Genomic DNA, 27,893 nt, shown 5'->3' with positions numbered 1-27,893 from the left:
AAAGATAAATGGAAAACTAACGCAGATTATACCAGTACAAAGTGGAGTCAGACAAGGTGACTCATTAAGCCCACTGCTCTTTAATATAATAATGGACGAAATAATAGAAGCAGTACGTAAAGGTCGTGGTTACAGAATGGGGAATAAAGAAATCAAAGTATTGTGTTATGCAGACGACGCCGCATTAATCGCTGAGACAGAAGACGATCTCCAAAGATTAACACACATCTTTAATACAACAGCCAAGAAATACAATATGATAATATCAGCAGAAAAAACCAAATGTATGACAACATCTAAATACCCACTACGATGTAAAATCGAAATTGATGGGAAAATAATAAAGCAGGAAGCAAGGTTTAGATATCTGGGAATTGATATAACCAGTTACGGAGATGTTGAAGAGGAAGTACGACAACAAAGCTTAAAATCAAGTAAAGCGGCGGGATCTCTTAATGACACAATCTGGAAGAACAAACACTTAAGACAAGACACAAAAGCAAGAATCTATAAAGCAGCAATTAGACCTATATTAACATACACGGCGGAGACAAGGCCTGACACATCTAAAACGAGACGACTACTAGAAACAACAGAGATGAAAATACTCCGACGAATATCAGGGAAAAGTCTGTTGGATAGGGAGAGGAGCGAAAACATAAGAAGATCATGCAATATAGAAGACATAAATGGATGGGTGACAAAACGGAAACAGGAGTGGAACGAACACATTAGTAGAATGGCAGAGGATAGGATAGTACGAATAGCACGAGATAAGTCACCAAATGGACGAAGAAGTATTGGCAGACCAAGAAAAAGGTGGTGCGATAACCTAAACAATTTAGGAGGATAATATTGAAGAAGAAACAGCTTTAAAGCCTACATACAAGAAGGAAGAAGAAGAAGAAGACATTCGTGAGACATCCCAGAATAAGTTTCAAGAAGTCGTCCACGTGAAAATGGGCCAAATTTTTTTTAACAATTTTTTTAATCAAATTGCAAAAATCAATATTTTTGACCCCGAAAATTTTTTTGTAGGTTTTTTGGACCATTCTGGATAAAAAAGGCTGTTATAATTTTTCTCTAAAGTTGATCGTTTTCGAGTTATAAGCAATTTAAAATTGAAAAAAAAACGAAAAATGGCGATTTTCAAGGCTTAATAACTCGGTTAAACGTTATTAATATGAAAGTCAGAAAGTGACTAAATCAAAGTTTAATGCCCCCCCTACAAGATCCCGAAGAAATTTTTGTCATTATTTTATTACTCAGCTGCTATTTTTAAGTAATAATATTGAGCGCCATGCATGTGGTAGGCGGCCGTAAATGTGAGTGCAAGTAAGATGCACAATTGGACTGCCGGAGTGGCATTTCTCTCGCACTCAGCATTTACGGCCGGCTACCACGTGCATGGCGCTCAATATTATTACTTAAAAATAACAGCTTAGTAATAAAATAATAACAAAAATTTCTTCGGGATCTTGTAGGGGGGGGGGGGGGCATTAAACTTTGATTTAGTCACTTTCTGACTTTCATAATAATAAGTTTTAACCGAGTTATTAAACCTTGAAAATCGCCATTTTTCGTTTTTTTCAATTTTAAATTGCTTATAACTCGAAAACGATCAACTTTAGAGAAAAATTATAAGAGACCTTTTTATCCAGAATGGTCCAAAAAAATTGTCCGGGCCAAAAATATTGATTTTTGCAATTTGATTAAAAAAAATTGTTAAAAAAAATTTGGCCCACTTTTCACGAGGGCGACTTCTTGAACCTTATTCTGAAATGTCTCACGAATGTAATTATGCAAAAAAATCTCATGGGAATATTTTTCCCAACGAACCCGCAGATTTCGTCTTGTCTAACTGCATAGAGTAGAACCCTAAAGACCGTGACATACACGCAAACTTGTAAGTACGCGAGTTTAAAGATCGCGCACTTAGTCGGCTCGCCGTCGGTGACACACGGTAAACTTACTCATACTGCATTGCGATGTCGTCGAGAGAAGATGCTTTGTGTTATTTAGGAATTCTATCATATTACATTTTAAAAACTAATGAAAAAGACTGGTTTCATCATTTCATCACACTGATACAGCAGACTGAATAGACGAAACTAGCAACACGCCAGAGATGATTTTATTCTATAATGATACCAAATCCTCCTCCTCCTAAGTGCCTTCTCTATTGAGGTTGGCGATCAATATGGCAAATTTCTCTCTGTTCTGGGCTTGATGGATTAAGTCATTCCCTGTTGTGTGGGTCCAATCTCTAATGTTTCGGAGCCAGGATTTTTTGTTTCTTCCTATACCCCTTTTACCTTCGATTTTGCCTTCTAATATTACCTGGAGCTGCTCAAATTCCCTATGGCGAATTATGTGTCCTAGATATGACGTCTTTCTAATTTTGATTGTGTTGACCAGATGAGGACGTGTGTTCATTATTTCCAATCTCCAGCACTTCTTCATTTGTAGTTTTGCTGGTCCAGCTTATTCTTAGCATTCGGCGGTACATCTACATTTCGAATGAATTCAGTTTGTTGACGTCATACTGTTTTAATGTCCCGGTCTCACAGCCATATAGTAAGAGAGACCACACATAACCCTTTAGTGTTCTCAATCTTATTGTGACTGATAGCTTGGGGTTACAGATCATTTTACGCATGTTCATGAAGCCAGATCTTGCTATTGCAATGCGTCTTCTAATTTCTTTTGATACCAAATGTGGAGTAGATATTGTACATAAAATGGCGTCACCTTACAATGTGTCTAGAAATATTAAACGATGGCCACTTAGAATTTTTTAATGGGGTCCTAAATATCGCCAGTATAAACGCTTACCAAACATAGATAATAACCTTAATAGGGAATATATTATTAACAACCAAGACAATTTACTAAAAAATATTATCAATGTATCTAGTAAAAAGTTACTTGCAAATTAGGCTGCATCCTCAGAATTACTTTCTCATATTCGTTAAGCTGTTATGAAATACTCTGGAATGTCTACACAAAACCGACCTAATCCACCACCAGGTAAAAAAGCATTGCAAATACTGTAAGAAAAGGAAAGCCAGATATATTGCACACTTTGCAAATGTTGGTTATGCATGGATCCTATCGTAGCCTGCTGTGAGAAGTGTATTCAGCAAAAACTTAGAAACCGTCCTCGTGATTAAATTTTCTGTTTTCTGTGTACCTAATTTTGGTGAAATCATTGTTTTTTAGTAGAGTTTGATTATTGTTTTGATCAGGTTTTGTTAAATAGAAGAATAATTTGATTTTTGTAAGTGTGGTAAGATGTCAAAATTGTGATGTGAAATATATCACTTGTTTTTGATCTATTTTAATTTAATACCAGGTAGGCATAAACAAACAAAATATTTTTATCAGGAGGAAGAAATTAGCCTATAAATAATTAGGTTTGCTCAAAAACAAATAATCAAAAATAATTCAGTATATAGCTTAAAATAGATTTTTACGGTTTTCTCAAAACTTATAAAACGTACAGTGATACACGTACGGGCTACGAGTAAGATTTCAAACCGGTTGGATCGACGGCGTACTTACTCGGCGTACTTAAAGTACGCGTACTTACGGTGACACACGTGCGAAAAAGGTCGTCGAGCCATAAGTTCGCGTACTTACTCGCGTGTCTGTCACCCCTTTAAGGTTTTTATGGCTAACCATATTAATGAGCTCGATACAGTGACAACTGAAATCTACTACTTCAGTTGTCAGAAGTCTACTTATTGAGAAAACATTGACTGAAGAAAGATTATTTACTACAGACAGAACAATGCTATTAAATATCTTTTGTGGTAATTACTAGCTCACCATTTAGTCCAGAAAGCCACTGCGCATCCGCTAGGAAAAATATTCCGATTCGGATTTTTTGCACAATCTTACTCAAAAAGGACCCCTTTTAACAAAAAGTTTTTTTAGGTTTTTTGGATTATTCCAAACAGAAAAGGTCTTTAGTGACATTTCTCTAAAGTTGATAGTTTTTGACATATAAGCGATTAAACATTGAAAAATTGCGAGTCGTGTGCTAGCTCATTTGAAAGGTTCTTCAATTCTTTATTCAGTAATGTAAACATTTACATAATTATTTATAGAGGGTGTCCTTCTACTTCTTTTTTTGTCAAATAATTTAATTTAATAAAAATTTTTTGGACACCCTGTATAAATAATTATGTAAATGTTTATATTACTGAATAGAGAATTGAAGAACCTTTCAAATGAGCTAGCACACGACCCCTATTCTCATTTAAAAAAATCATCGATTACGTCATCACGTCCAGATGGATGACGTCACTAGTATACCATATATGCCACAACATCATAACTTAAAAATAAAAATCGACCTGTTTCGGGATTTTTCCTTAAAGTCGCCGGTTTACGAAATAACGAATTTATTCCTTTCATTTGCACCATATTGTCGGTGGAAAATAGTGTCGCGCACGCTTGATTAGCAATTAAAAAACAAAGGAGTTTTGAATATTGTATTGCAAAAAACTCTTCGGAATTTCATCAATCGATGTTCAAAGAATATCTACCTACCTTGGCAACATTCAAATTTTCAGTTTTTCACATAGTTTTTGAAGGTTAAAAATGGCCGATTTCACAATTTTTCAATTTTTAATCGCTTATATGTCAAAAACTATCAACTTTAGAGAAAAGTCACTAAAGACCTTTTCTGTTTGGAACGATCCAAAAAACTTAAAAAACTTCGTTCCGTGCAAGAAAAATAATTTCAAGAAAAAAACAAAAAACAAACGTTTAAAAAATGTTTGACCCACTTTTGGTCCTGGCAACATGCCAATTTGTTAAAAGGGGTCCTTTTTGAGTAAGATTGGGCAAAAAATCCGAATCGGAATATTTTTCCTAGCGGATGCGCAGTGGCTTTCTGGATTAATTACTTTCTAAATTTTACTAACCTGCTAAATTCCCCAATAGAAGAATACAAACGATAGGATTGTGGTTCAAATAAGCATAGAATACAATCTAAACACTCCAGTTTGCGAACAATTTTCGTAATACAGTAGAGTGTCCCTATAACGAACATGGTTATTACGAGGTTTCGCTTATAACGAGGTACACTAGATGTCCCATGAAATTCCTATTGAACTGTAACACCTCTATCACGAGACATATTTGGTTATAACGAAGAAAAATGAAATCGTAAAATCTGTATCTTTATCTGTTTTTAGCGCTGCAATGGCTATAAATAAATACCCCAACTACCTGTATACAAAAATCCCCAACATCTGTGCAGTTATCGAGGATAGTGCTGTAATAAAATCCACCGGCTATAATAAACTTCTTGTTCTGTTTATGTATCGACCGATATTGAATACATATTGTAAGAAAATTTACAATTTGTGATGGTCAAGCCTTATTGTCGAGGAAACAATATTTAGCATCTTATATTGCTCCGAATGGCTTCACTATGGGAAGTTAATGATTTAGAAAACTATATCTTCATATGTATGCACAATATTATTTTTGTCTGATATAACGAGATCCGCTTATAACGAGGTAATTAGTGTGCCATTTTAGTTTTTGTTATAGAGGGAATCTACTATATCCATGCATATGAAAAAGGATACAGTCTTTTAATTTATATTTTATTAAAAAAAATTGTATCTCCTATCTACACAATGTTCAACTCTTCCGAAAGCAGATCTATGTCAGTTTCTGTTTCATTATCTTCAAAAAATATTCTTTTTCTTCTTCATCCTCTAGCTTGTTAAGCCAGTAACATAGCCACTGTGCTACGGACGACCCTTTTAGAGGGCGATAGGATGTCATTTCAATTCCTAATATTGAAGATGGTAGGTAGAGTTTAAATTAATTGGCTTTGTTATTCACCGAAATAAATGTTCTGTCTTGGAATTTCTTGTTCTACAATCCGATGTACTGCATGATCGAACCATTTTTATACAAATCCACAAGGAAAAATATTTTCGTGTAGCTGACTGTATACCACATATAGTGTCTACCTCAAGGGCACCCCAAAATCGCTTACACACAATTAAAGTTAAAAAAGACCTGAAGAATTTAAAATCCACGTGTCCACTTGAAACAGAGTACTCCAACCCTTTCACCTGTGAGGAAATCACGGAAGCTCTTAATGAAATAAAAACGGGAAAAGCCACTGGCTTTGATGGCATTCATGCTGAATTTTTAAAGCACAGTGGCATATTTACTAGGCAATGTCTTGCAAAATTCTTCTCAGACATTCTTCAGACGGGAAATGTTCCTCATCAACTAAAAAGAGCAAAAATCGTCGCTATTTTAAAACCAGGGAAACCTAACGATTTACCAAAAAATGATCGTCCAATTGCACTTCTAAGTATGGTCTACAAACTTTTTGAAAGAATGCTATATAATAGAATTAGCCAAACAATACTTCAACATATTATACCTGTGGAACAAGCAGGATTTCGACCAAACCGCAGCTGCTCAGACCAAGTCCTAGCGCTGACTAACTATATATATAGAAACAGGCTTTCAAAAACAACTAAAAATATCTACTGTTTTCATTGATTTATCAGCAGCGTATGATACCGTGTGGAGACAAGGGGTAATATATAAATTAATGCGAGCGATTCCATGCACAAAGATTACTGATGTCATTAATACAATGCTATGCAATAGAAGTTTTTAAGTCATCGTGGGCGATAAGACCAGTACCCAAATGAAACTAAACAATGGTCTCCCGCAAGGATCGGCGCTGGCCCCTCTACTCTTTAGCCGTTATATAACAGTCATGCCTAAAACCACATCAAAGAAGTTCGGGTATGCAGATGACTGGGCACTTGCTACGAGCCATGAAGAATTGGAAACTACTGAGCAAATATTAACAAATGACCTGGTTACCTCGGGAGATATTTGCGTCACTGGAGATACCCAATACCTCCACGACGGAAGTATCATGCTTTCATTTAAACCATAGATTGGCTAATTATTATCAATTAAAAATCCACTTTGACGACAGACTCCTCAATCATACTAAATACCCAAAATATCTAGGTGTGACACTCGATAGAACGCTAAGCTTTAAAGAACATCTTACAAAGACGACTGCAAAACTTAGAACACGTAACAATATTCTACAAAAGTTATGCGGTACTACATGGTGTACAAGAATTCATCTGTACTCAGTAGATATATCTTAAAAACACCCTGTAATTATCTACGATAATTACTTTCAGTTATTTATGTCATCATAACAATATTACAACCTTCATTCGATTATATAAATATTGTTATCCTAGATCACGATTCACTAATAATTGCAGAGTCAATTATAAACACTTTTCATGGTCGATGCTGAATAGGCATTTCTAAATATATAAACAGCAAAACTATAACAAGGGAATTCTTATTATTATATTAGACATTCGTCATTCTATTTTGTGATCAGACGTAATATTTCCACATTAAAGATAGTGTCTGTCTTTCTTCACGAGACGTTCTTTGGGTGCGGTGCTACCAGCTTATGCTCATGCGAGTGTAAATAAAACAACTCAACAAGTAAAAGCGTATCAATTATTCCACCCCTCGGATAAGGGATAACCACCCTCACCGGGAGAAGATAGCCTTAAGGCCAGGGCTGTCATATGGCGATCCAAGACCAGGGAAGAACTCAGGACTGGTAAACAGGACAGGTATGGAGAAACACGTCAATGTTCAGGCACCTAGACCACCTTAGACAACAGTGTGGTATGTAAAATGGATGGAGACATCAGGCCGACGCGGAGCTGAAAATGGAATAGTATGGAGATGGAACATCGTGGGACAATGGAAAATGGACAATGCTATGGAACGTGCAGCGAGGACTTGTGATGCGAACAAAGACGTGTAAAAGTGGTAAGTCCATATTAGCTATTTTTATGGTATTTCCTGATTAATATAAAGTATAAACATTATGTGCTACCTTAATTACATTAATATATGTTTCAAGTTTACCTATTTTTACTTAATTATTCTATTCTATTACCAATATTTATCAATATACAAAGATTTTTTTTACCCTCATATTAAGTTATTATAGGACGCAATGATACAATTTTATATGATTTTTTACATATTTATCAACGTATACTTTATCCTTGCTGACTTTTATTCATTTATTATTTGACTACTGATTTTTAGTACATTTTTGCAATTTTTTATGATTTTAATATTTGCTATCGTAAATATACCTATCAAAATAAATATACGATATATAACAAATATACGCTATATGCATAATACATTTAAATTATTATTCTAACTACTTATTTACAAGGGTTAATATAACGTTATTTATTTTTGAATTTTTTATTACCACTGCAATTTTTACATATTTTTACCATATATTGACGTATTATTTTATCTCCATATTTTTTTTAATATATATCTATATACTACATATCTATATACACCGTAAGACTATCGAATTTATATTTTCGCTAAGAAGTGCAGGAGCTGAAAAAAAAATTATGTATAAATGAGTAGCAACAAAGTTACTTGGGAAGATTTTGTCAAAATAGTTGAGGAAATTGCACAAGAAATAGACAGGCAAAGCAGAAGAGTCTTAAAGAAAAAAGTTCCGAAATCTAAGGACATAAAGGAAGAAGTGACGACACAGCTAATTAAAGCTTATAACAAGTTCACGCAATTGACTAGGAAAAACTGGGAAGCACTTTCGGACAAACAAAGGGAATCGTGCAACAAATATTTTGGAAAAATCGGAGACAAAGTTATACGATCATTTCAAGCAGTAAATGTGAGAACAGTGGTTCCAAGTTCAATACATCAACCAATCGACAAGGAAGTTGAAGAGGAACAAAGCGATGAGGAAATAGAAGAAGGAAAAAGCGACGAGGAAGGAGAAGAAGAAATAATTAACGACGGAATAAAAGAGGAAAAAGGTGACATAAAACAAGATATAACAATATTAAACATGGCTTTGACAATCAATGAATTTTTGAATATCGCAAGCAAGATATTGCCCAACGAGTTCGATGGAAGCGCAGGGAAATTACAACCATTTTTAGACGCATTAGAACTACTTGGAAAATTGGCAGAAGGTCATGAAGACACAGCTGTAACGCTAATAAAAACGCGACTCACCAATAAGGCTAGGAACCTAATAACCACAGAAGATACGATTCCACTGATAGCTGAAGCACTAAAGAAAGAATTAAAAGGTGATAATCCGAAGAATTTAATAGCCAAATTAGCCAAAAAAAGGCAAGGGCATAGAGATGCAGCAGTGTACGCATCTGAAGTGGAAGAGTTAGCAGAACAATTAAAAGTAGCATACATAGCGGAAGGAATGCCACTTGACTTAGCAAAGAAATATACGACGGAAGCAGTAGTAACAACAATGAAACGAAACGCTAATGCAGAGAAAGCTAAGCTAATACTGGAAGCAGGTAACTTTACATCACCGCAGGAAGTAGTATCTAAATTTTTGTCGATCGATACGCACGGAGATATAGCATGGAGATTATGCATAGATTTTAGACAACTGAACAAGAAGATAGTTACAGACAAATTTCCATTACCAAGAATAGATTCGATATTAGATCAACTAGGAAGAGCAAAATGGTTTTCAGTTATAGACTTAATGTCAGGCTTTCACCAGATACCATTAGAAAAATCATCGAGAAAATACACATCGTTCAGCACAGAAAATGGAGCATTTCAATTTACCAGATTACCTTTTGGATTAAATGTAAGCCCAAATAGCTTTTCAAGAATGATGTCAATAGCATTTTCAGGATTAACACCAGACAAAGCATTTCTTTACATGGACGATATCGTAGTAATTGGAATATCCGAAAAACATCACTTAGACAACCTGAAAAAGACATTCGAGACATGTCGAAAATTCAATTTGAAACTTAACCCAGGAAAATGTCAATTCTTTAGAAGGGAAGTAACATATTTAGGACATGATCTTTCTCAAGAGGGAGTATCACCAGACAAAGCGAAGTATGCAGCAATTGAACAATATCCGACACCTAAGACAGCGGAAGAAACAAAGAGATTTGTAGCATTTTGCAACTATTACAGACGTTTTATAAAAAATTTTGCGGAAATATGCAGACCACTCAACAAATTATCGAGGAAAGGAGTAGAATTTTCGTGGACCGAGGAGTGTGAAAAAGCATTCAAAAAGCTTAAAGCATCTCTGACGAAACCACCAATTTTAAAATATCCTGATTTCAACAAACAGTTTATCTTAACAACAGACGCATCCAATGAGAGTTGTTCAGCAATCCTAAGTCAAGATTATAACGGAATTGACCTACTTATAGCATATGCATCAAGAAGTTTTAGTAAAGGAGAATGTAATAAACCTATAATCGTTAAGGAATTACTAGCGATTCATTGGGGAATTAATTATTTTAAATGTTATCTATATGGAGCACCAACATTCAAAGTAAAAACAGACCATAAACCTTTGACACACCTATTTGCAATGAAAGAACCAACCTCAAAACTCACGAGGATCAGATTAGACCTAGAAGAATATGATTTCGAAATAGAGTATATAACAGGGAAAAGTAACTACGCAGACAGCCTTTCAAGAATAACATTGCATCAACTAAAAAACCTATACATAGACAACGCCCATATACTAGCTATAACAAGAGCTCAAGCAAAAGAAAAGGAGAAAGAAGCAAGACAAACAAAGGCTGAAAGTGAACTCGCACTACAGCCAGAAGCCACCAAACAGACAGTAAGGAAGGTACTAAATAATTTAGAGGCGCATAGACTACCAATTTTGTCCTTTGGAGCAGAACTAATCTCACCAAGACTGAGCATTAGGGCCAAAAACAAAATAAAATGCAGCAAAAGCATAGCCACAGGATTGAATCGTTTCGATTTAAACCAAGCGTTGGTACAGCTTGATAAGCTGGCGGTGGAGAATGCGTAAAGTAAAAATATACGTAAATGATATTATTTTTAAAATGTGCACAATTGATGAATTTATTAAAGAAGGAAATAAAAAATTGAAGAATATAGAAATATACATATGTGAAGTACCAGAAACAATAAAAGATGACAAAGAAAAACACAGATTAATAGGAGAATACCATAATCACCCGATATTCGGAGGACACGTAGGGAATAACAGACTAATTAAGAAGCTAAAGGCAAGATTCCGATGGAAAAATTTGGAAAAAGACGTAAGAAAATACGTAAAACAATGCCACAAATGTCAAATTAACAAACCGAAAAGAACACATGTCGAAGAGTTCGTGATATCGGACACATCTTCCAAACCATGGGACATAGTATACATAGATACAATAGGTCCATTCACGAGAAGTAATGAAGGTAATAAATACTGTATCACAATGTTGTGTGAACTGACAAAATACGCGGTCAGCATACCAGTGTGCAATAAAGAAGCAGAGACAATAGCAAGAGGAATCTTTGATCATTTCATACCAACATACGGACTCATGAAGCAAATAAGAACAGACCAAGGCACAGAGTATAAGAACGAAGTAATGCAGGAATTAACAAAGCTATTAAAAATAGAACACAACTTTTCAACGGCATACCACCCACAGTCCATTGGAAGTTGCGAAAAACTACACAGAACGTTGAACGAGTACGTAAGAGCATTCATAGACGAAGACAGAGAAAATTGGGATGTGTGTTGCAGAATGTTCACATACTGCTACAATACAACCCCTAACGCTTATCATGGATACACACCGTTCGAACTGTTATATGGCAGGAAGGTTAACCTACCGGAAGACCTTACACATGAGATTCAACCATGTTACAATATAGATGCCTACTACAATGAGTTACGATACAAACTACAAAGCGCACACGAGAGAGCCAGAACCTTCTTATTAAAACACAAAAAAGAGCGGCAAGAAAAGAATAAGCTCAAAGCAACACCACAACACTTTAAAATAGGAGACCTAGTCCTTGTAAAAAGGGAAGAGAATGGTAAGTTTGATAGTCTTTATGTAGGTCCTTTCACGATAACAGAAGTAAATAACGTTAATTGTAAAATCAGAATAGAAAACAATAAAATCAAGGAAATACATAAGAATAGATTATATGCTTACAATCCGAAAACACAGTGAGTGACAAGTGTTACGAAACAATGTTGTTAAACGAACATTTTATATTATTTATGTATTTGCGTAGGCTTAGGAAGTTTGTATATAAAATAAATTTTTTGTATTGATTACAACACAGTATGGGTTGGTAGCACGACTTGCAAATTTCCCTCCCCGTAGTCGGAAAATTCCTAAAAAGGGAAGGTGTACAAGAATTCATCTGTACTCAGTAGATATATCTTAAAAACACCCTGTAATTATCTACGATAATTACTTTCAGTTATTTATGTCATCATAACAATATTACAACCTTCATTCGATTATATAAATATTGTTATCCTAGATCACGATTCACTAATAATTGCAGAGTCAATTATAAACACTTTTCATGGTCGATGCTGAATAGGCATTTCTAAATATATAAACAGCAAAACTATAACAAGGGAATTCTTATTATTATATTAGACATTCGTCATTCTATTTTGTGATCAGACGTAATATTTCCACATTAAAGATAGTGTCTCTCTTTCTTCACGAGACGTTCTTTGGGTGCGGTGCTACCAGCTTATGCTCATGCGAGTGTAAATAAAACAACTCAACAAGTAAAAGCGTATCAATTATTCCACCCCTCGGATAAGGGATAACCACCCTCACCGGGAGAAGATAGCCTTAAGGCCAGGGCTGTCATAATGGGATTCCTCAACGACTACACTTAGGTCGACAGCGCTGGGACTCGTGTATCCCGTTGCAGAGTACTGTGCACCGGTATAGCTGAACAGCCCACACACCAAACGTATTGATGCCCAACTAAACCAGACTTTGCGTATTATATCAAGTACAATCAAGGTCACGCCAACGTATTGGCTACCAGCACTATGCCACATAGCCCCCTCACACATCCGTCGAGAACATGCCCTTGTCAGGGAGTATAGAAAAATTAACAGTTAAGTCGATCCTGTGCTGCGCTCTCACGTTGGTATTAACGATAGAGACATAAGTAGGCTTCGCTCAAGAAAAAACCCTCTGGATTCTGCAAGAATACTAATTGAAAGGAATTTCGAAATAACCGACCGTTGCGTTGGCAAGAAGATTGGGAGACGAATGCTCCACCTGACATCCCGAATATGCCATGTATTTCAAGCAAGCCAGAGGGTTTCAATCAATCAAGATGGATCTGGGCGACACCTAAAAGAATTAGAACCAACTGTGGTAGGTGCTCTGATTCACTTTTTAGATGGGGAAAAATACCTTCTCCAAATTGCGATTGCGGTGCTGAGAGACAAACGATTAAGCATTTGGTGGAGGAATGCCCCATCAGATCGTACAGTGGCCAGTCAGATTTTTTAGTGGCGACCAATGAGTCAATTGAATATATTTCCCAACTAAATTTTCGTTTATAAAAAATTTATTATTATTTATAATGTATTGTTATCTTTATTTGTATACAAAAACTGTGATATAGCCATACGCTAAATAAAAAAAATACAAAAAATAAGAAAAATCCTTTATCAAAGGTATGTTTATTAAAATTCCTTAAAAAGAGGCTACATCACAAAAGCAGAACTAGTTTTCGATCTGATAACAGATCATCATCAGTGCTGACAAGATGCTGACATGCTAACCACCAAAATGAAAATATTTGGGTAAAAACCGTTTAAACTTAATCAGTCATAGAAACATTGATTTCTTCTTCTTCAGCCTGTTTGCATCCACTCCTCGACAAAGGCCTCCCCATGAGCTCTCCACTTTTCTTTGTTTTGTGCTATTTGGTGCCAGTTTCTCCAACATTTGGCTTTGATGTCGTCTAGCCATCGTTTTTGTGGTCTTCCTCTACTACGACTGTGTTCGCGTGGTCTCGAATGTACAATGTTTCTCGTCCACCTGTCGTTGTTTTGCCGTGCCACGTGTCATACCCAGTTCCATTTCATTTGCGCAATTCTCCCAATTACATTTTCCACCTTCGTCCTTCTTCGCACTTCCTCATTTCGTACGTGTTCCCTCAGAGATACTCCTAACATAGCTCGTTCGATCGCCCTTTGTGTTGTTCTCAATCTATTGGCTGATACCTCTGTAAGTGTCATGGTCTCCATTCCATAAATCATAACTTCTTCTTCTTCATGTACCATGTCCTTTCAGAACGTTGGTTACCATCATAGCTATCTTAATTTTATTCACTGCCACCCTAAATAGCATGCTTGTATCCACACCATACCAATCTCGCAAGTTCTTCAACCATGAGGTTCTTCTTCGTCCTGGAGTGCGTTTGCCTGCTATTTTTCCTTGCATGATATTTTGTAGCAACCTATATTTGGGACCTCTCATTACATGTCCGAAATACTCCAGCTTTCTCTGCTTGATGCTTTTTATGATCTCAGTAGTCTTGCTGAGACGTTCTAGTATTGTGAAGTTTCAAATCTTCTCCACCCAGGAAACTTTTAAAATCCTTCTATAGCACCACATTTCGAAAGCCTCAAGGCGATTTAGATCGATTATATTCACAGTCCAGGACTCGACACCATAAAGTAAGACAGAGAACACATAGCAGTGGAGTAGGCGGATCCTCAATGCCAATTTTAGGTCTCTGTTACATAACACCTTGGACATCCTTCTAAAAGCTGCTCTAGCCTGCTCTATCCTAGAAATCATAACTGGTAGAATACATCTGTTGAATACCCTTTTCTTTAGATTTATTAGTATCGTTTATTTTTTTAAAACATCACTGAGTCTTCCCACTGCTACCCAAGTCATTCGGATTCTTCTAGTTATCTCTGCCGTTTGATTCTGTTTGCCTAGTTTGATCGTGTGACCTAGGTATAATATACTCTTCGACACTTTCGATTTTACTTCCATCTAAGTTGATTGCGATATTTTGGTTTGTCATCACTTTTGTTTTATTTAAATTCATCTTTAAACCGATTTTCTCAGATTCTCGTTTAAGTTTTTTCAGCATGCAGATCAGTTGACTATAATTTGTTGAACATTGACTATGATAATTAAAATAAACATGGATGTATTAGATATCACATGAATTAGACCCCGGGTACCATCTGTCCCTCAAATGAGTTGTTCACATGTTGAATGATTGTTGACAATACTTTCATTTTGGTGGTTAGCATGTCAGCATCTTGTCAGCACTGATGATGATCTGTTATCAGATCGAAAGCTCGTTCTGCTTTTGTAATGTAGCCCCTTTTTAGGGAATTTTAATAAATATACCTTTTATAAAAGATTTTACTTATTTTTATACAATTATTCTTTAACCACAAACCCAAAGATTACCCAATTTATGTTACAAAAACGATGTCTTATCTAATGATTATTTAAAAATACACTCGTATAAATAAAAAAATATGTAAAAAAAATTAAGAAACGCATTTCTTTAGTTACGAGTGACTAAAATTAAAAATATTATAAAAAAATGAACTAAAAAGCAAAAAATAAAAAAAAACTCTAACTCGAAGGATTATTCGAAAAAAAAACCTGTTGACAGATTCAAAATCTCACACATTCGTTAAAAAATTGAAAAAATCTAACACATTCGTTAAAGTAAAGCGTGGGGCACAAAAAGTAAAATAGTATCTATGCTCAAACCGTTTATTCGATGGAGACGCGCCCCACGCTTTTCTTTAACGAATGTGTTAGATTTTTTCAATTTCTTAACGAATGTGTGAGATTTTTTTCAATTTTTTAACGAATGTGTGAGATTTTTGTATATTTAATCTGTCTAACAGTTTTTTTCGAATAATACTTCGAGTTTGAGTTTATTTTTTATTTTTTGCTTTTTAGTTGATTTTTTTATAATATTTTTAATTTTAGTCACTCGTAACTAAAGAAATGCGTTTCTTAAAAAAATTTTTTCATATTTTTTTATTTTTTACTTTTTAGTCTTAAGGCCGCGTCTCACCATCAAATAATTTGATCAAACAGTTTGAGCAAACTCCGGAAGTACGTCAAAGTGACGTCACAATTGCAGTTTTTTTAAATTCTAAAAATCTGTACTCTCACTATCAGTCTAGTTTGATCAAATTTTTTGTATTGAGTTGTCTAACTTGTTTGTACTTTATTTAAAATCAAAATTTTTCATTATTATCCACAATGAACACTCAGGATGTGACGTCACTAACTGTCACTTTCAGTTTGCTCAAACCAGTTTGATCAAATTATTTGATGGTGGGACGCGGCCTTTACACTTTTCAAACATCGTCATGTTTAAAAAAAGGATGTATATATGATAGACACATTTTTTTTGCATTTATTTCAACATTTGATACATACGTTGTACATTTTCTGTAATGTCTTCATACATTTCTTAAATCAAAATCATTATTTACACCTATTACAGTTTTCACAGTCTTTCTATCTCTTCTAATGCTTTACTGTTACACGGTGTAGACGCTGTTAATTTCTCGCAATGCAGTTCTTCGATGCGCAAGCCGTCTAATGATCGCACTCGGCCCAATGCAACGTAAGCCTGTCCTTCTGTAAACACTTTCGGGCTCAAGTTAATTGTTTCGGGCCTAAAAAATTAACGTAAAAAGTGAAATTATGTATAGTTCATATAATTAGCTACAATCTGTAAAAGTTTAGTGTTTCTACATTGTAAAAAACAAGAGAATTTAAGCATTTTCCAATAAAATCGTTTTTATTTAAACAATTAATAAACATAAAAAAAAAATCTTTATTGACTATTCGTGTATTGTTCTCGCGAATGCATATGTCTGCAAATTTTCATTCATTTGCATTGAAGAAAAGGCAGTCAAATTGACGTCTAAAGATTTGACCCAAACGATTGAACTAAAGGAAAGCGCTTAAAAATGATTATTTTTCGGCCAGGAGATTATATTACCTTACACTTTAAAAAACCACTCTCACAAAATTCCATGTAAATATTACGAAAACACGTGAAATTTCAAACATTGTTTACATTTTTTTTTGCCCCCTTATTTCTTTGTCCTAACAGACAAGACGCGCACTAAACTTTATAAAATTGGCTTCACTTATTTTCTCCGAGTGCTATGTCTAGTTTATGTTATATAGGGTTGTTCTAGCATCAGTTTCAAACGGTTTGAAATTATCGGAAGCATCCGCATTTGTTTGATGGCATTCAACACAAATTACTAGTTTGAAACTACTAGTCGAGCGTTCTAACGAAAGTAAATTTTGATTTACTGGCTAAGTAAATTTTGATTTACTGGCTTGAAGCGGTCAAAAGGTTTTGCGGATTTTGTTCGGATTTTCAGTTTGTGAACAGTCTTTAAATAAAAGTAATATGTTTTGACTATTACTCACCATTATTTACGTTTATAACATTAATTTTCAATATTTAGCATAAATCTTGAAAATTTGGATACATACTTATAAATAAGAAAAATGTATTTCTAATCTAACCTCAAAATTATAAATAAAAACAAATATGAACCAGTCACCGAACAGAAATTTTATTTGATATTTCACGTGGGTATTTTCTCCGATAAAAAAGCGTTCTAGCAAAAAACAGTTTGCTACCAGTTTGTGAATTGAACATGCGCAGTAAAGCTGTACAATAATCTGGTATCAAACCATACAAAACTACATGCTAGAACAAATCTGTTTACTATAGGTAGGAAAACGAGAAACCGTCCCTGTAACGATCATTATCCTGCGCAGTAAACAAAATAACCCATGGAACGCACGATTTACAGACACAAAACGCATGGAACATATTATTTTATAGTAACGTGATCGTTACATGGCGGTTCTCGTTGTGTTAGAACAAACCTTACATCTATATATAGAACAAAAAATGTTAATGTTGGCAACAAGTAACACACTGTTTGTATAGGTTTAGGTTTAGAACAACATTTTTTAGGCACATATTGTATAAAACACAAGCGTTTTTGTTTATTTATTGCCGAACTACATCCAGCGATTTCAAATTTCCAAATTGATAATGGTTTTGGAGCTGTATGGTAAAGATTTTAAATTTTCTCTGATAAATCTGTTTCTACTTTTAGAAACTTTTAAATCTTCTTCTTTAAATCCATAATTTTAGTTTTCCTGAATTAGAACTTACTTTTTGAATGTGCCATATCGTTTATGTGAGTGCGTTTGTTCGCTCACCTGAGTCTAAAGTGAATAGAAGATCTTTGTCACAAAAAAGTACTACAAAATGGATACGTAATACGTACGAATTAAACTATTACGAAACATGTAAAGAAGATCAACCCGTAAATGGAGAAATAATATGAAAACATAGTAAACAAAATGTAGCATACTTCTCTCTATCGCAGGTATTTGGATACAAAGACATCCATAGAGAAATAAAGTTTAAATTATATAAAACCATCATACGGCCTATAAGAACATATGGCGTAGAAACATGGATCATTACTGAAAAGACAATAAACCTTATTAATACTTTTAATATTAAGGAGGATATTGGGACCCATTTGCGACAATGGTATATGGTGTAAGGTTAACAAGTTATACCAATGTTACAGAGAACCCTCTTAGCAAACTGCAAAAATACAAATATTGCGCTGGGCAAGTCACCTTATAAGAATGGAAAATGACAGAACACCTAGTAGAACGCTTAGTGGAACTATGGTGGGACGTCGGCCAGTAGGAAGACCAAGGAAGAGGTGGATAGACGAAGTGAGAACCGGATGCTAAAGAGATATTGAGAGTGTACAACTGGAGGAGGGCAGCCAGAGACAGAGATACTTGGAGGCAGATGCTGGGGGAGGCCAGGCTCCGACTTGGGCTGTAGTGCCATAGAAGAGAGAGTTAAAAATTTATCGAAGAAATTAAGCTACTGATAAGTCACAGGTAAGTACGGAAGACAAGCACCAAAGGGGAAAAGGAGGGAAGCAATCAAGCTAATGTTAACTGATAGGAAAGTATGCGCAAAAGACTGAAAATGAAGTGAGGACAAAGCAAAAATTTACATAAAAAATGATCAGATTACGGTAAAAATGAAGCGACTATAAATGACTCAAAAAATAGGCGATAGAAAGGCAAAAAAAAAACAATTTGCTATAATTTGTGACTGGGAAGGAGATTACCGTAACACCAAAATATGTTTTTTTATTTAAAGCATTTATTTTAGAGCTTTTTATTTTTATTTTTGTACAAATATATTTACGATTGTATTATTTGTGCCTTAGAAATAGTGAAAGTGAATGATCAACATCATATCATTATCTACCATATAATAATAGTTTGTATTATACGAGCCAAGAGCATGTTGTATCGTTACCCTATTATAAGCCTGCTTCAAGTCGACGAACAGGTCATATACTGCTGTTTTATGTTCGTGGCACGTAGTCTGGATTTCTTTCAGTACCTACGCCAGTCAATGAGAGCAAGAACAGGATATTACCTCAAAATTAAATCCTACTGCATGAAAATTATTGAAATTTTGGGAATAGCCTCTAGTTGTCTCCTAATTCAAATTCAACCCTATATACTCTTCGGCGCTTTTATCTTGGGGGTGGTTCCCACCCCTTCTCGGGGGTGGAAAATTTTTTGGTTAAAATAACGTTGGAAGTGGTTATAGAATCTAATTCTAAGCAAAAACTGTTCTATATTTTTTTTTTCGAAAACTCAATTCTTTTCGAGTTATTCGTGATTGAAAATTGGCCACTTTCATTGAAACATAACAACACCTTTTCGAACGGTTTTTTGCGAATACCTTAAAAACTATGCATCTAACTAAAAAAACTATGTAAAATATTTTTGTAGCTTATAAAAAAACAAAGAGATTCGTGCCTTCATGAATCTTCTAGTTATAAAACAAAAAGAGTTATGGTAGGTGAAAAGAGTTTGTTTTTTTGGTGCATCCTCAAATAGGTGTATTCAACTTGAAATTACAGAGAAACGGTCGATTTTAGGTGTATAATGCTACCAATACCTTTTGTAGTGCTTGAAAAGGCCTTTAAAATGAGTAATATTTAATGTCGATTACATTCAAACTAAGCGAGATATGCTTCAAAAAAATTGATGACTAATGTATTTTAAGAAAAAATGAGAAGTATATTTAATCCCTCATCAACCAGAATTTAAATGCATCGTTTTTCTTCTACAATACCTATTAATTTAGTGTTATTTTTATGTTCAAAAAGTTGGACTGATTCAAAATGTTTTTGAAAAAAATAAGATCAAATTATAGAGCGTATTTTTAAATTTTCTTAAAAATCCTCCCTTTTCTACATGTAACTTGAAAATAATAAGAGATACAGTAATGAAAAATAAAAACAAAATTTTTATCTAAAAAACCCTACATTGTGTATATCTTTTTTTCGTATCTCTCTTCATTTTCTAGTTACACGGAGAAAAAAGAAGGTTTTTAAGAAAATTTAAAAATGCGTTCTTTAATTCTTATTTTTTTCAAAAACCATTCATTTTGAATCCGTCCAACTTTTTGAACATAGAAATAACACTAAGATAAAAGGTATTGTAGAAGGAAAACGAGGTTAAATATACTTTTCATTTTTTCTTAAAATACTTTCTCTTAAAATAGTTTCTCTGTAATTTTAAGTTTAATAACACCGATTTAAGTATTCACAAAAAAAAACAAACTATTTTCACCTACTATCTCTTTTTGTATTATAACTAGAAGGTTTATGAAGGAAATCTCTTTGTTTTTTTAAAAGCTACAAAAATGTTTTATATAGTTTTTTTAGTTTTAGATGCATAGGTTTTAAGGTATTCGCAAAAAATCGTCCGGAAAGGTGTCATTTTTCAATGAAAATGGACAATTTTCAACCACGAATAACTCAAAAAGTATTGAGTTTAAAAAAATATAGAACAGTTTTTGCTTAGAATTATTTTCTCTAGCCACTTCCATGGTTATTTTGACTAAAGAATTTTCTACCCCCTTGAAGGGGTACGAACCGCGCCCAAGATAAAAGCGCTATAGTATATAAGGTAAACTTTGTTTCTTGAGCTATTTCCTACTTACTGTGAAAATATCAAGTAAATCGATGTAGTAGGATGGAATTCGGAGCCAAATACCCTCATTGACTGCCCTACAGCGCAAATAGTTGGTTTGTCGTCGACCTATAATTATTGTTTCATATATTACATTGTTTCAATCCTGCCTAAGTACCTATTGATTTAGTACAATCTAGAGATCTAGTCATCTAGAATTTGAAGTACTTCTAGCAACGCGATGCCTCTATAGTTTTCACATCTCATTTTGTCACGTTTTTTCTGTGTATTGGGTATACCCTTGCTAAAGCTCATTCTCTTGACAATTTTTTTGTTTTCCATATTTTTTGCTTTTTATCATGTGTCTTTATGTCGTCCTTTTCCTCCTGCTTTAATAATTCCCGCCGATATTTCTCTTATTCCTGGGCTTTTATTGTTTTCTAATCTCTTTATTTTATTTTCATTTCTTCCTATGTAGGTATTTCTACCACTATAAGTGATCATTTTCAATTTCGTGGAATGTTTCACTTTCTTCTGCGTTTTTGTTTAACAGTTGCGTACGCGTACTACATATTAGAAATATAAGAAATATTTCCGTTCACAAATAATCCAAGACGAAATATTGATAATTATTCGATTTTTCTCTGGAGATTCTTCATTTTGTTGCAGCTATATAAGTGTATTTTTAAGAAACAGTAAAAAAACACATTTTTAATACACACACTTGGTTTGTCTACATTACATCAAAATGGCGTTAAAAACTGACCAAAGTTAATCTTACTTAGGAATGAGGTCCCAAAATTCATAGAGGAATACTCAAGCAGAAATTATTGATAGGAATTCTCAAACAGATATTACTATACAGGGTGATTAATTAAGAAAATCCAATCTCTGAGTTGTAGATTCTAGACATCAAAATATTAAGATTTAACCCTAATCACTTAAATAAAATGTGGCTCGTTGCTGAGTTACAGGGCGCTTTATTTAAAAATTTAATAACTATTTTTACCCAGTTCTTTAAAACTATATGACGTATCCTTTTCATATTTGGCAGCGAATGGAGGTACTGTTCACCCTACTAAATTGTGATAAAATAAATGTTTCTAGCTACTACCAGAGGCGTACTACAGGGGCAGTGAATTGCTCGTTTAGTGCAATATTTCGATTTTCCAATACTTTCTATGTAAATAATATACTCTTCATTCGTAAAGATAAAGTAATTAGTTTTCGAGATATTTGAAGTTGAAAATGAAACGGCACAGCTATTTTGATTAAAATATTGTGCCCCTTAATTTTTAACTTCTAATATCTCAAAAACTAATGATTTTATCGTTACGTATGACGAGTATATTATTTAGAAAGTATTGGAGAATCTAAAAGTTATGCTAAAATAGCAATTCCGTCAGTGGCGTTGAATTTAGGAAGGGTCAACCATTCACTTTCCTCTGTCTTTGGCAGGTTCTTTGTTTCTACTATATCGTTTCTTAACAAAAATTGCATCCTTTAAAGCTTTGTCTAAAGCTTCTGACTGGTGTCTTAAGGTATTTTAACAAGAGCTATTTTGTAGGTTTGGCTCCATCTTTTGTAACACCCTGTATACGCATATTTTTCATTTGACCTTTGGTTCCGATGCAACTATTCCAAATACAACATAGTAAAATAAAAGGCTCTTTGTTATTTTAATGCGGCTATGTGCCATTAGGAGCAATACTAGAATTTGTTACGGTTAGCAACGTATTTAAATCGTTAGAACCTTTTATGTTCAACAATTTCTCTTGGTTTGTATATGCATGTTGGGTAAGTACAATTCTGATTTGTAAATTCTTTGGTGCGTACTTTATTACTTATATTATTGAAACGTGCGATGCCGTCACAGGTAGAAAACAGTCAGTGTTGTCAGATTGTACGGTTTTTTCTTTGTATCAATTATTTTAACACAAATTATTTTAATGTCAACTGAAAAAAATCTTATACAGATTTTTAAAGTTTCGAAAATGTATATGAGGGATAGCTGATGATAAATCCTTGAAGACATACAGCTGATTTTGTTTTGGTTTAAGTTTAAGTATTTCATATGAATAAAAATATTTTGATGTGATGAATTTCTGCTCACAGTACATAAGAGTAAATACTCTCTATTTAATTTTTAAATCGGTGGAAATCGTTGTTTTAGTTGTCCAAAACATCTTTCAATTAAGACACGCTCTGTGATTGATTGAAAATCAATCTGAACTTTCAATTAATACCGTGATTGATATATTCATCACCGTAAAGAGATGTTTTTTTAAAATTTTTTTGTGGGTGCAATGGATCACACCCACGGCACACGGAAAAGTGTACTTTGTTTGCCATCTTTCTTTAGTCTTTATTATACCAGAGTATGAGTACATTTTATCCAACGTGGGCATTTTTCTATTATCTGATCAGCAACTTGCGTCACAACCTTAGACACAGTAGTTTGATGAACACCAATATCGTCTCCCACTCCTGTTTGAAATCCGGGATCACCTACATATCTTAAAAATATTTTCATTTCATCAAACTTACATATAGCCCATCTCTTGTTTCTTCCGATTCTTCACTCAAAATATTATTTAAAAGCCACTCAAAATTTTCTTTGTTAAATCGATATAATACTTTACGATCACACGTACTTCTTCTTGATTTATAATATTTTTATATTTTTATTATATTATTATTTATATATTTTTGTTATAATATTTTGTGTGAAACATTAAACGTGAAACATGAAACAAATAAATTAAAAAAAAAAGTAACCGTTTCATGAGATATGCTAATCGATGAACCAAAAATAAAATTTGGATAGTCGGCAATGGATAGTGACGTGGTCGTTGCTGTCGGCGGCGCCCTTTAATTGCTTTTTAATATCAAAGAAACGTGAAACATAAAACGTGAAACATGAAACAAATAAATTGTGAATAACGAAACCGTTTCATGTTATTTAGTGTAGGAAACAGAGGTTGACTTCGCAAATAAGTCCGGTTTTATTTTTTTTTCTAGTATATCAAGGGGTGCTTTTAATGAGACTAACTTTTTCTTAAAATATTTCGCCCGGGAACACCTATTTTCATCCCTTTAAAGGGGATAGTTTGTGGTTTTTGCAAAACGTAGCCCTTCCTGTACGTTATTGCAAAAAATTTCCGAACAGAAATATGAAGAGGACTATATTTCCTACAATTTATTCCGCGACAGCATATATCTATCACACACCGTTTAGCGGAGGTGGCGCCCCAAAGTTAACAAGTTTTAAAAAAAGATGTTTTAAAAAAATTATTTTTCCCTAACCGTAATGGGAATCAAGAAGCAATCCAGCGGCAATTAATCACAAATAAATGTCTGATTTTTTGGTATAGGTTTCATTTAAGGGCAATTGTCCATTTTTTAATTACAGGGTGTTAAATTTTAAAAAGCCCCTTTTTATATATACCATCTGAACCGCTTATACTAGCGTAATAAAACTTTCAGCGATTACCCATGTACAAGTATTATTTACAAATTTGTATAATTCACCCCATATTTTCCCCGAAACCACTCCAAAAAAAGGAAAATGAATAAAGAAAATATGCAAAAATTGACTCTGGACCATCACTGTGGCTTTAAAGTGCAAAGAAAGTAAAATATGTATAGGTCATAATATGTAGCAGACAGTGTGTTCTTTTATTTGTCATAAGTATTTATTAATAAAATGAATAGGTGACGAAAAAAAAAAAACAAAAACTGGAGCCCGCCAAAGCATTTCTAAGGTTTGTGACGCCACTGTGCCGTAACGGTTGCTTATACGAAAAAAAATGCATAGGACCTTATTTGTAGAGCAAATAGTGGTCTTTAATTCTGTATAAGCGTTGTTTCAAAAAAATATATAGGTAATGAGAAAATCGTAAAAACATGCTCGCCAAACCTATTTTCAGGGATGGGGGTAGTTTTCCGCAGTGATGTTGCAATAACCATAATATATATGTATTTATAAGGAATTTTCCTCAGGATTTTTCTCTATCCCCTTTAAAGGAATGAAAATGGGTGTTCCGGGGCAAATCTTTTAAAAAAAGTTAGTCTCATAATAAGCACCCCTTGATATACCAGAAAAAAAACCGGACTTGTGTCGAGTTTGCGAAGTTTAACCTGTGTTTCCTACATTAATATACTAATCAAAGAAACAAAAATAAAATTTGTATAGTAAATAATGGAATGTGATGATGTCGAGGTCGTTGCTGTTCTGCAACTCTCAATATTTGGTTGCAAACGAATTAAATAATCATCTTGCTAAATTTCAATCATTTTATAGAATGAGTATTCAAACATTTACATTGTTTTATTGTGGGTCCTGGTTAAAAAAAAACGATATTTTCTTGTTATTGTCTATTCGAGTACCACTCCAGGTTATAATTAGACAACTCTTCGTTCTGCTCCACCACAGAAACCAATAAAATATTAAATTTTTGGTCGGCACTTATTTTACGCACGTAATTAATTATTCAAAACAATGAAACTGATATCGAAAAATAGAACACGTCCTATTTCATGAAACAGGTTTCAAGAAGATAAAAATGTTTCATGGGCATGAATCACACTCGTTTCATAGATATGCGGACGTCTATTTGTTTAGCAGTGTTTTATTAGCATGAAACGTGTTTCACGTTTCATGTTTCTTTGGTGTGCACCTTCGGAAGATAAAAATGTTTCACACGCATGAATCACACTCGTTTCATTGGTATGCGGACTTCTATTTGTTTAGCATTGTTTTATTTTCATGAAACGTGTTTCACGTTTTATGTTTCATGTTTCTTTGATGTGCGGCCTTACCTTAGACCCCAAATTTACGGAGTAGATTCTCATCCTAATGAGCCTAAAGATATTTTTATTCATTTCAAAATGAGAATATTCTCACAACAAACTGTACATAAGAGTACCTACTCAAGCCGAGTATCTGCTTCTGTTCTTTATTCATACCAAGTGGAGTATTTACTCCAAAATTGGGAGTATAAACTACATTCTCATTTTTATTCATACGAGCCTGTAACTTTGTTTTTAGAATAATGATGTAATATAACCACTTGAAACTATGACAATTAATGAGTCATTGAAGTGTGCTAAATCTCATCTAGATCAACTCAACAGTATGTAAGTTATTTAATTTGTTTATCCCGGAGAGCGATTACTTAAACAACTGTACTTGCCCAAACAGTGATTCTTAGAGATATATATTTAGCAGATACCACTCGATTCTTTCAGGATTCAATTTTAAGATATGTATATTAAAAAATTTCAACATTTTATCACAAATTGTCATTAAAAAACTGTATGAAATAGAGCGGACTTTTTAACGTATAAACATTTATAATAACTTTGATATTTTCTATGTCATGCGCTTGTAAGTATGTTCACTGAAAAGATGGTGAAGAAATACAATCTTAAAAAAAATTAAGCTGATGATGAAAAAGGAACAAAGCAAAGCTGTACGTCTTCAAGGATTTGTCATCAGCAACCCTCATTAACGTTTTAGAACCTTCAAAAACGGGTATAAGATTTTTACGCGAAATATGAATTTTTCACAAATATCCTGGGGTATATATGTACATATTATCATTTACTAAAATTTAGAAAATTGTCAAGTTATATTGGCTACTCTGCCTGTGCCGTCATCGCATATTTAAAATAAATAATTGTATATTGGATTAATCGAACGGCAGTGCAAATGAGATTGTACAGCATATTCACTAGTTTTCATATCATGAATCTGGAAGTACAAATTGCAGTAAAGCAATATTAGGAGGCCACTACCATTAAAATTTTTGTTAATATATCGCCATGTTGATTACGTCACTGTTTAAGTTGGCTATCTTGAAAAAATATGAACTTTTGTTTGTCGAAATTTGTTATTCCCTCTGCCTAAAAAATATTTATTTCACGCATTTAAAAAAATTTAATTCAGACATTCTTTAGTCCGGTCGTCAGAGATTCGACCTCTAAAAACCATACGAACAAGATTAGTTTTGCCGAGAATGTCAATTTTGGGACCTCAAAAAGACACTCCTACACGCAGGCTTCCCCCTAAAAGCCCTCTCGTAGGGGGAAAACAGAAAACATCGATTTACCAAGAATATGTAGGCCACAAAAAAATGTTTTAAACAAGAAATCTAGCTGAGATAATTAAAAAAATGTTTATTAGCGATTTTTGTGTAGAATGAACCGTTCTCTCAGAAACAACGCTTGAAGCGACAGGCGATTTTAAAAAAATGTAAGTTACGCGCGGGAATCAGAGTCCTGTTGACAAAAATCAAAATGCGTTTTAAAGCTGAAGAGTGCAGCTTTCATATAAAATTTTTGCATTTCGCCGCAAATGAAGTCAGTTTTTATAAAGCTGTTAAATAAACGTTTCGCGATTTTTGCCATTTTTTTTCGATTCTCATGAGATAAATAAAATTTATTACTTCCATTGACCGGTCACTAAAGAATTTTCATTGATCTTTAAAAACTGTAACACAAAATTTCGATTTGGAGTTTTGGCTACAAATATGAGGCATTTGAAATATATGCCTAAAAAACGCATTACAAACGATCTAAAATGTTTAAAACAGCTTCTTTTCAATTGAATAAGTACATTTTTCGAAATTACACAACTTCAACTACCATAGGCGTAACCAGGATGATCCTAAGGGGGGGTTACAACTACTGGAAGGTCTCTGAGGGCTATGGTGTTAAGCGTATAGAGCTCAAAGTACATCCCAATGGGGGGGGGGGTTACAACCCCCAAAACCCCCCCTGGTTACGCCTATGTCAGCTACAAATTCCAGCCAATGCCTTCTTGGTGGAAGTATTTCCTATGACGTGAGATCATTTGTAATATGAAAGTTTGAATTTAGAGTTTTTTTAGACATA

This window comes from Diabrotica virgifera, chromosome 4 (genome assembly GCF_917563875.1).
Source record: "Diabrotica virgifera virgifera chromosome 4, PGI_DIABVI_V3a".
Classification (NCBI taxonomy): domain Eukaryota; kingdom Metazoa; phylum Arthropoda; class Insecta; order Coleoptera; family Chrysomelidae; genus Diabrotica; species Diabrotica virgifera.
This window is presented reverse-complemented; position numbering follows the sequence as displayed.